The 11,325-nt window shown below is 43.9% G+C and overlaps 1 protein-coding gene across 2 annotated transcripts in view; it reads left to right on the forward strand.

Moving 5' to 3' along the window:
* Positions 1–675: 675 nt before the first annotated feature.
* BPGM (bisphosphoglycerate mutase) overlaps positions 676–11,325 on the forward strand; it is a 27,937-nt gene continuing 17,287 nt past the window's right edge. The window contains exon 1 of one of the 2 annotated variants that reach the window (XM_025854861.2): positions 676–831. The gene's annotated coding sequence lies outside the window, so the exon portion shown is untranslated. The remainder of the gene's footprint in view (positions 832–11,325) is intronic. The other variant, XM_025854862.2, reaches the window with a different exon arrangement.

Genomic DNA, 11,325 nt, shown 5'->3' on the forward strand with positions numbered 1-11,325 from the left:
GTTTTTATAATTCTCCTCCTCATTCCATTCCATCCTCCTTTCAAACTGTGAGCTTTTCGTGCAATCCGCTTATCACTTTTCTTCCCCAACCAAAATAGTGTCAGGGAATTGCCTAAGGGGAGTCCCTATAAAAGTACTAAGAGAAAGGGGGGGATAAGTTACTGCCTATAAAACAGGCACTTTAAAGGCTTTCGCTTTAAAGACGATTTAAGACTGACAACCGCAAGGAAAGCAGGAGCTTTCATCCGCGCGAACTCCCACCTTCATCCCCAGGTTGAACTTCCCCATGAGTAAAAGAAGGTATCACCTCATCACTCCCTGGACTCCGCGGACACTTCTCTACACTGGCAGGTACTTCCTTTGCGACCCGAAACGCTTTCTAGCACTTCAACGACTTAAACTCTCCCCGTGCCTGAGGTTCCTCTATCGCCTGGGCGACGCTCCCGGCTTTGTTTTTTGTTTTTTTTTCTACTTCCCCAGGCCTAAGCCCGCCCACCAGCGTCGACGTCAGCTCTTTACTGGTCCTTGAGTGTGTTCGTCTCCTCAGAGAGCCAATCAGAGCCTCGCCGTCCACGCTAGGGATTTGGGAAACGGAAAAGACCCCGACCTGTTCCCGGGAGTGGGGCGGGGCCTTATATGAGTGACCGCTCGACCCTCCAATACGCAGAGCACTAGGACCTCCCCCTTCGGGCTCCAGAGCTAGAAAAGAGCGTCGATGCCGGCGGCAGTGATGAGTTATAGGAGGAGCTGGGTGCTTGGAGGAGCTGGGTGCTTGGCGGCTCTGAGGAGCGGCTGCTGCTACTGCTGCTGCTGCTGGTGGCCTCTTTACAGGTGAGTGGTTTTGTTTTAGAATTTTGCTCTTGCGAACCTTTCTGTTTTTAAGTGATGTGGTGTTTTAATTTGGAGTGCAGGAAGGCCAGTTCTTGACTCCTCCGATTCCGTCTTTGGAGGGAATCTGGTGCTCGCTCGTCTGCCCCTCGAGCTCCCACCCTCACTTACTCCCGAGATCCCTCTCAGGCCCCTTTCTCAGAATTAGCCTTCCTGGGACGCACGGATCTGTCAGCTGAAAGGAGGATTCCGCCTTGGTCGTGGTGTCTTGACGGCAAGAGTAAACAGGAGTTGGAGTGATGGACTCAACTCTCCTGGACGTGTGAGGCGCAGTTTGGCGGAGGAGGGGTCCTGGAAGCAAGCTAGGGGTGTTTTCAGGGCCACGCCACTCTATTTAGGGCGATGGCAGACCTGGCCCTAAACGTCTAAGTAGAGAGAAAAAACCCTGCATGCCAGGGAAGGAGAAAGAGGTGAATATCTGCCATGGTTTCACATAGCTCTCACATCGAGCTAAATCACAGGTTCTTAGAACCACTAAAAATTTAAAAAAAAAAAAAAGTATATTTCTCCTCTGTTCAAAGGAATGGGGGCTGCATTACTAGAGAAGGACAGGAGAAATGCATAATGGAAGTAAAGTTCACAGTTACTTTGAAAAAGTAAAGTTAAAGGATAATTAGTTGTTTGCTAACTTATTATACTCCTCTTCCCCTACCACCTCCCTTCCAAATTATGGAGGCTTTACAGCTTGTGAGTGGTACCAGAATGCAAACTGACCGAATGCAGACTTTTGGGGGAAAAAAAATCAAATGGCATCTTTCACCAGGCGGTACTACAGTTTTCTGTAATGAAAGCAGAACACATGTCAGCTTGTACTTTGGTTTAAAACTCTCTCCCCTGAGGCCAGGGACTGGGTTTTATCCATCTTTGTTTTCCTGGAGCACCTCACACACCATAGATGCCCCTCATATGGTGGTGGGCCTTCTTTTATTTTAAGTTTTTATTTTTAATCCTAGTTAGTTAACATGCAGTGTTATATTCGTTTCAGGGGTACGATGTAGCGATTCAACACTTCCGTGCATCACCTGGTGCTCATCACAAGTGCACTCCTTAATCCCCACAGTGGTGGACTTTAGAGAACTGTAATTCAAGCGAATGGTGTAATGGAAGGAGCTCTGAGCTGGAAGTCAGGACCCCTAGGTTTTAGTGTTGAAGATGTTGCTATTTGTGTAATCTTAAACAAATCATTTCAACCTTCTGGCTTAATTTTTGCATCTTTAAAAAAGCGGATGTTGTTGAAGATTATTTTGGAGGGCCATGCCTGTGTTAAAAGTCTGTTTTTTTTTTTTTTTTTAAGATTTTATTTATTTATTTGACAGAGAGAGCAAGAGAGCACAAGCTGGGGGAACAGTAGAGGGTGAGGGAGAAGCAGGCTCCCCGCCAAGCAGGGAGCCCAATGCGGGGCTCGATCCCAGGACCCTGGGATCATGACCTGAGCCGAAGGCACATGCCTAACCATCTGAGCCACCCAGGCGCCCCTAAAAGTCTGTTTTAAAATAAAGATGATTAGACATTTTCCACCACAAGTACATAAGCAAAAATCTCATAGCAGTAAATTCTGGGCCAATCTGTTAGCAAATAGAAGTTCCCATCTACAAAGGGTAGTACTTGTTCTTTTGTGCCCCTCTTTAAACCAAACCCAATGGATCATTGTAGAAAATTTGGTCATTGTACAGAATGACCATTGTACAGAGTATAATGTGGCAGAAAATGTCATCCTTTATTCCATCACTCAGAGGTAACCACTGTTAAGTGTTTGGGCAGATCTTCCAGTCTCTCTTCCTCTTTTGCCTTCTATGGTTGATTGAGATTAAGTGGCATATTTCATTTTAATAATGACTGATACATCTAAATTCAGCTGTGCCTTCATTTTTGTGGGTCTGGTGCTCAGAGAACAGAGGACACAAATATTTGAACCAACAGGTCTCTTGAACATCCTTGGAATGAAATCTGGTGTGAGAGAATGTTTACATGGAGAAATAAGACCAAAAATATTACTCTTTCATGGAAATTTGGCCACAAAAACTGAAAAAAATACTTTATAAAATGTAGGGAAAACGTTAGCCACTTGATTAAAGCATTTGGATTGTAGAATACTGCTTAATATTTGGTATGCTTTTAGAGCTATGTCTTACCATCAACCCCCCACAGCCCCAACACATAAAACATTCGATTGTATTTCTCCTTCCACTGCCTAATTTAACCTTTTCTCTTTATACCCATCCTCATTTTACTTTGTTCCCAGCTTTTACTTCCGCACATACCTCAGCAAGGTAGGATCACTTTCAGGGGCCTGAGGTCTGGGCGAGTTTTCATTAGTCTGCTCCGTTCAACCCAGAACACCTCTCACTCTTTGGCAGAGTGCTTCACCATAATCTCATTTAGTCTCCCTAATAGCCCCTTGAGAACAGCAATTATCCCTGTCTTTATGGATAAGGAACCTGAGGTCCAGAAAGTTTGAATCACTCGGTCCATATCAAACCATCAGTAAGTAGCAGAGCTGGGACCAATGTCGGGGTTTCTTGACTCCAAACTTCTGGGACTTGGTGGCAATAGTTTCTGTTGACAAAAGCTATTATCCTGGGGGAATAAGTAACCAAAGTTAGGAAGGAGGTGTCAGGAGTGGGTGTTGAGCTCATCAGTGATGCCGCACAGGCTGGAACAAGCAACATGCCCCGGGCAAACACTCATCTCATGACCCAAGTAGATCTCTTCCCTGTTAATAGGGGTCTTCCTGCTGTGGTTTGCTACCTGTGTAACAAGTGATCAGTAGAGGCTGCTGGTAGCGGTAAAGTTGGAGAATGACTGGGGTTACAGTGCCTGGAAAACACCAGGAAGTGATAGCATTGGCTCCTGGTAAAGAGGTGCTCTTAGGGTGCAAGTGGAAAAGTTACTGTAAAGCTTTAGGAAGTAATAGATGGTGGAATGCAAGGTACTTTTAGGGACACTCATGTTTGAACTTTTAATATTGAGCTTGATTTTGGGGAAAGCGTATTTTGTTAAGACTCTAAGGAACTGAGCTCTGGATTTCATTTCCCTTAAGAACTATTCCTTTTTTAATTTATCCGAAACATGATTAACCTCTCTTTTTGTCTATCCTCGAATATGCCAGCCTATCTTTTATAGAATTAGATTCCTCTAGAGTTAGATTAAGAGTTGTTCAAAGCCATGCAATGGGGATTTGGACTAGGGAAAACATCCGAGTGGTGAAGGGTAGCACTGGACTATCTAATATTTAAGGGGAAGCTTTTGATCACAGCAACTCTGGCTCTGTATCCCTTATTTTATGTTACTTCAACATTATATCATTGATCACACTTCTTACTCAGTTTTTAGAAGCAGAAAACTAAGTTTTTATTTTTAGACTGGTCTTTATCCTATAATTTTCCTCACCCGTTCATGAGTCATTATACTAGAGCATTAGATATTATGTTTCAGACACCCGAGGAATGGAAGCAGCAATATCTCAGGAGCATTAGTTTGGAAGACAGGACGAGCCTCAGTTATGGTGGGGGGCGGGGAAGGTATGTGAAAGTGTATGGTTTAATGAGGGACGGGAGTCGGAAGCAGCAGCAAGATCGTCTAGTGCTACATTTGTTGAAACTACCTAGAGGTCCTGGAAATATTGTAGAAGTAACCTCAGTAAATGCAATGCTGTGTATTTGCACCAGTCCCCTACCTACCTACTGTCTCCAGCCCTGCCTTGCCTAAAGGATGTGCTAATTCTAAAAAAAAACATAACTTCAGTTTTATGGTGACATTTATGGAAAGAATAGCTTTTGCTCTGTAGGCAATTGAGATGGAATCACTATACATACACATAGTGAGAAGTCTTTGAAAATATGTCACCTGCATAGTATGTTTTCTTTGAATCACTTGTCTCTTTGCTGCTAAGCCAGTTGTTCAGCTTGTATGCCCGAGCCAGTCTACATTCTCCTGAAGTGTGAGGCACAGTGACAATTTATGAAGACGGTGTCTGAGAGAAGTAAAGCATGTCAGAATGACATACTTTTGAAGTTGGTTAACAGCGTGAATACTTTTTCTCTATAATTTTACCTTGAACCCATTATTAAATCAATTAAACAGAAGTAAACAGACTGATTTGAATATGTTCAGTATTGTCTTCCGCGAGGAATAAAAAACAATTATGAATCGGATTCTATTACTCAAGGTACTTGCAGTTCTGGCCAAGAATAAAATCAGGTGATTTAATAATTCTGAGATTATCCCACGACAGGATGCTTAAAGGTTCAAAATGCTGATGTGATTAGTAGATCTGAGTATGGTATCCAGCTAGGCCATGGTTTGGCAAAATAAGGCCTGCTGGTCTTCTACCTGTTTTTGTACAGCCTACAAGCTATGATTGGTTTTTATGTTTTGTTTTGTTTTGTTTTTACTGGTTGAAATACATCAAAGAATGACAGTACTTCATGGGCATGAAAATTATATGAAATTCTAATTTCAGTGTCCATACATAAAGTTTTGTTGAAATAAAGCTTCATTTATTCATTTATGTACTATCTGTGGCTGCTTTCAGCTGCAGTGGCAGAATTGAGCGACTCTAACAGAGACCATAGAGCATAAAAAATTTACTGTTTGGCCAACACCAAATACAGAAAAAATTGCCAACATCTCAGCTAAGCTGTAGTGTCTTTCATATCCATCTCCTGCATCCCATCTCAGTAGCCATTATCCTGGTACAGTCAAGGTCCATTGCAAAAGCCTCTCACATATTCATATCAGTAGTTTTCCCCATCTCATTCTGTGTTTGTAAGTGTTGCCTGATCCTCCTAAGATACACATTATTAAATCTTCAGTGATGTCCCAGTACTTATAGAAGAATCTATCTTCTTTGGCACAAGGCCTTTCTGGGGCCACTATTCAATCTTATCTTTCTAGGCTTGTCTCCTCCCACTTCCTTGATATACCCTGTACTTAGGATAGGGATCATATAATTTTCCAAATGGGACACTCACAGGTGAAAGGGGCCCTATAATAATTATGTTGGGGAAATAGGCCTAAAGCAAGACTGTTCTAGGCAAACGTGGAAATGTGGTCACCCTTTCCATACTCCAGCCAGTTTGAATGGCTCACCATTCTCCATATACACCTGTTCCCTTGCCTCTACTCACTATTTCTTTAGGCTAGGATTCCTTTTCCTTTTTCTATAAATCTAAGTCTTGAACATCTTTCCAAACCCAGCTTAAATGGTACCATGTCCATGAAGCCTTACTCAGAAATAATCTCCCCTTTTTCATCTCCCTTATGAATGAAGTGCTTTCTCATGGTGTGGATTACTTTCTGCTTTAGTGATAACACACACACGCATCCCTTTCCCCCATCAGTTCTTTGAAGACATAATCTATGTTGGATTCTGTACTTCTTACAGTCCTGTGTTATGCCCTGCTCAAATGGGGTTTGCAACACATGTTTAAAGAATGAGTTAATTGACTAGACTAGGGAGACTGATGAATATTTGGGACTGTCAATTTATAAATCATCCATTTTAATGTGAGCAAAGTAGTGAGAAAAGTTTCCAAGGACTGAGGACAGAGCCTTGGGTGCCAATGTGGTGATGTAGCAGAGTGGTTCAAGGCCTAAGGATAGGCTTAGGGGGTCCAGCCTGCCTGAGACTGAACTCCAGCTCCCGCCATTTGCAATCTGTGTCACCTTGGACAAGTCGACCTTTCCTTCTAAGTTTCTGCATCTGTAAAAGGGGAGTAACCATAGAACCTTCTCCATAGAATGGTTGTTGAAGATTCAAACAGTCCCAAACACATGATGAGCCCTCCATGAATATTGCCTGCTATGACTTCATATGCTGTCTTCATCATCCTAGATAGTACTGTTAGTGGTGGGTGGGAAAATATAGAGACCCAACACCAGGATGTAACAACAGAAGAGCTGAGAGAAACGCAGCGCCGGAATCTCAGAATAATTCTAACCCCTCTATTGAGGTAGTCAGCTTCAGAGGGATCAAAGACGTATGAGTCCTGAGAGAAGATGGTCTTCACTTAGTAAGAAATAACTGATTGGCAGTCTTTGGAGAGACCATTTCAGCAGAGTGGTCAAGGCTCAGTTTAGGTGTCAGAGGACTAAAAAAGTAATGGCCAGAAGGCGGGGAAAACAGCAAAGGGGGGGGTGAGACGATGAGACACAGAGTCATATAAAGGATATGTGTGTTTAGTAAACTTTTTCTTTGAGCAATATCATACTTTAAAAAGGAAGAAACCCTGGGGCACCTGGGTGGCTCAGTCCATTAAATGTCCAACTCTTGATTTCTGTTCAGGTTTTGATCTCAGGGTCAAGAGATTGAGTCCTGCGTTGGGCTCCGTGCTCCGCAGGGGGTCTGTTCCGGATTCTCTTCCTGTCCCTCTGCCCCTGCTCTACGCCCCCCCCCCCCCCCCCCCCCCCCCCCCCCCCCCCCCCCCACAAGCTCTCTCTCTTTCTTTCAAATAAATAAATACATCTTAAAAAAAAAAAAAAAGGAAGAAACCCTGGGGTATGCTAATTCTGTGACCTGTGTGGCCCTTTTTGGTATGAAGTAAATCATTGACTAAAATTAGTGCTTAATTCAGGTGCTGGTAACCCTTGCCAAGGGATAAACAAGGAATCTTGAGAACCAACTCCAGAGTGGTGAGCTTTACCAAAAACAACACAAAAAACAAAGCTCGATTTAAAAAAAAAAAAAAAAAGTTTTTAATTTGAGGGTGGGGAGTGTATATTTGTAGTATGGTACCTCTTTGTAAATTGCCCACTTGACTTTGTGCCTTAAGGTTTTTCTCCAGAGCAGTCATAAGCTGAGCCCCCCTTTATACTCACCTTGTTTGTATGCACTTTATGAAATGACTGCCTGGGTTTGGAAGGACAAGTTGTGACTGGAGATGCTCCTGTGAAGTGAAGCCAAGTGAGCCTAGATACTCAAACCCGGACTCTGAAGTCTCCATGGTGAGGAGAAAGAGCACAGGTATTTGGAGGCCGATATGGATTGCAGTTCCAATTTGCCACTTAGTGGCTCTATGTGTTTTGTTTGTTTGTTTGTTTGTTTTTTGGGGTTTTTGTTTCAGGTTTTTATTTAAATTCTAGTTAGTTAACATATAGTGTAAAGTTGTCAGTTGGAGTCTCTCTTTTCTCTGTGCAGATTACAGCCATTCGTGAATATGCTAAACCGTGAAGGATATAGAAATGTAATGGATGATCATGATTGGCTCTGGCTTTGCCATTAAATACACTGCAATTCTTTTTTTTTTTTTTTAAAGATTTTATTTATTTATTTGAGAGAGAGAATGAGAGAGAGAGAGAGAGAGAGCGCGAGAGAGAGAGAGCATGAGAGGGGGTTGGGTCAGAGGGAGAAGCAGACTCCCTGCTGAGCAGAGAGCCCGATGCGGGACTCGATCCCGGGACTCCAGGATCATGACCTGAGCCGAAGGCAGTCGCTTAACCAACTGAGCCACCCAGGCGCCCTACACTGCAATTCTTGAATTAAGGCTTCCTAACCCCTCAGGCCTGCAGTTACCACTCAAACTGTCAAGCCTTAGGCTCATTAGCACAATGTAATCACTTCGGTTGACTTCAGTTCAGTCAACACACCTTCCTACTAAGTGCCCAACATGTGTCACATGTCACGCTAGGTTTTAGAGATCGGGCAGTGAGTGAGGGCCGCCGTGATGCAGCTGACAGTCTAACAGGGCACATAGAAAATGAACAAGTAATCCGTACAAGTGACCCATCACAATTCTACCCAGTGTTGTAGAGCGGGGTGCTTCGAGTGTCTACCAAGCAGGACTGACTACTTCCCTGGGGGTAAGAAGGAAGGGCAGAGATGTCGGCCTAGAGACGAGGTGGTCTCAAACCAGCAGTATCTCAGCATCACCTGGGAGCTTGTTAGAAATCCAGATTCTCAGATTCACAGGCCTGTATTCAGATGTACTCAGTCGGGCCTTGGAAGTGAGGCCCAGCACTCTGTTGTAACCACTTCTCTTGGTGATTCTGATGTACGTTCAAGTTTGAGAACCACTGGCCTAGAAGAAATAACCTTAAAACCCAGCTCTAAAGCTGTTCCAATCAACATGGTAGCCACTGGTCACATGAGCCTTTGAAATGCGGCTGGTCCAAGTTGAGCTGTGCTTTAAGTCTAAAATATCCATAAGGTTTCAAAGACTTACTATGAAAAAAAGAATGTGAAATACCCCCATGAAGAATTTTATATAAATCATAGGTTGGAATAACATTTTGAACATATAAAGTTAAATAAAATATATTATTAAAATTAATTTTATTTATTTATTTTCCCTTTTTAATATGGCTTTTAGAGAAATCTAAAATTAAAGGGGCGCCTGGGTGGCTCAGTCGTTAAGCATCTGCCTTCGGCTCAGGTCATGATCTCAGGGTCCTGGGGTGGAGCCCCACATCAGGCTCCCTGTTCGGGGGTGAGCCTATTCTCCCTCTCCCTCTGTTGCTCCCCCTGCTTATGCTATCTCTGTTTCTGTCTCTGTCAAATAAATAAATAAAATCTTTTTAAAAAATCTAAAATTACATATGTGGCTTACAGAATATTTTGATTGGACACAGCTGTTTTTTCTTTTTTAAAGATTTTATTTATTTATTCATGAGAGACAGAGAGAGAGAGAGAGGCAGAGGGAGAAGCAGGGTCCCCACTGAGCAGGGAGCCCGATGCGGGACTCATTGCCAGGACCCTGGGATCATGACCTGAGCTGAAGGCAGACGCTTAACCATCTGAGCCACCCAGGCGCCCTGGACACAGCTGTTCCAAAGGATGACTAGAGGTTACCTAAAGCTGGGTGGGACCATGGTGGCTGTGGAGGGGAGGGGAAGCTGGGCGAGGGTTCTGGATAGGGTACAGTGTGTGCAGAGGTCCTGAAGCAAGAAAGAACACGGCATGCTCAAGGAAATAAGAGAAAACCAAAGCCTCGCAGTTCACATTAAGAATTTTGAACTTTATCCTAAGACCAACAGGAAGTGATTGAGGATTTTAAATTAGGGTGCTCACTTTTCAGGACTTTTGCAGCTAATCAGTGAGGGCATGAGAGCTACATCTGAATATAGCAAGACTCTCAGAATCCAAGCTTCTTTCCTCCCCCAAAAGATGGTTGGGGGTGGAGGCATTTGGTCAGGACCGAGAGGGAGCAGGACCCTGCCCATCACCTGCGCGTGCCCTAGGATCCGAGGCACAAACACCCCTGACGAAAGGCAGAAGCAGACACCTGGGAGAGGTAGTTTTGCTTTCAGTTCATTTTCAGCTGGGTTAAAGCTCAGAGCTGGCAGAAGCATTCCCGGAAGAGTCCAAAGTTGAGTGGAAGTTTGATTACAGAGCTGGGGCTCTGCAGGGAGCTGGCCAAGGGTTTGACGAAGGAGGATCAGGGACAAGGAGGCCAGTACGTGTGGAGGTGAGAGAGTGTTGGACAAAGCAGGGGAAGCCAGGATTGGAGCCTGGAGGCTGGGGGTCTGACCATCTCCCAGGGTATGGTGGCCTCTTCCTTCGTCTGTGGCCTGGAGGAGATTCTTTGTAACTCATGGACTCAATCTAGCCTCCAGACATTTCGTTGAGCTCACATTTTTCAAATGTATTTAAATTCGTCAGCAGTATTAATATTAGATGTTACATAAAAAAAATGTGCATTTCTGGGGTTTTTGAAAATTGGAAGATCCAGGAACCCCAGTTCTAATCCTCACAGAAAAATGGGGGAGCTAAGTAGTCACTACTCCTTTTAGTTTTATATGAACTTTTAGGAGCTGAAATGACCATTTTTACGTTTTTTAAAGAAGACTTTTTTTTACCCCGAAGACAAAATTGAGTTCATAGGTCACTGTGGTCTGACTCGAAGTCTTACATTCTCTCCAATGTTTGCTTTGAGGAGTCCCATCTTCTGTTTGTTCTCCAGAAAGGTTCTAAGAATGGGAGCCTTAGTTCAGTGAGACCAGGTTATACAAAAGCTCTGTCCACTGACAAAGGAATCACGTCCATCAGAGAAGCACGCGTGGTCCCCAAAGTTCTCCACAGTTCCCATCACCCTTGTGACCCAGCATCGCTGCTCTTCACCTCAGTCTGGCCCCTGGGACGTGTGAGTTTGCAGCCCCTGCCTGAAACTTTAAATGAGACTGACTGCACTCCGGTGTGTTTGTTGGTAAACACTTGGTATACCAGCTCCCATGGTGATTAAAATCTTAAAGATTGCAAACTCTAAACCTCAACAGCTCCTCTGTACATATTCAGCAGTTAATTAAGTAGGGATTCAGTTGATAGCAGCAAGGAGGAGAGAAGGAAGTAACTTTGTTTACCCAAGACATGCACTGTCTAGTACCTTATCCTGTATTCACCACTGTATGCCGGAGTGAGGGGACGGTGTGTATTTGTGTAGTCTTCTGGCTCTAGTACTGTTTCTCTGCTCCAGTGTATGTATTTGGGGTGGCGGGGGGGGG

Source organism: Callorhinus ursinus, unplaced genomic scaffold (assembly GCF_003265705.2).
Source record: "Callorhinus ursinus isolate GAN/ISIS: 27379988/994484 unplaced genomic scaffold, GSC_fseal_2.0 scaffold12, whole genome shotgun sequence".
Taxonomy (NCBI): Eukaryota; Metazoa; Chordata; class Mammalia; order Carnivora; family Otariidae; genus Callorhinus; species Callorhinus ursinus.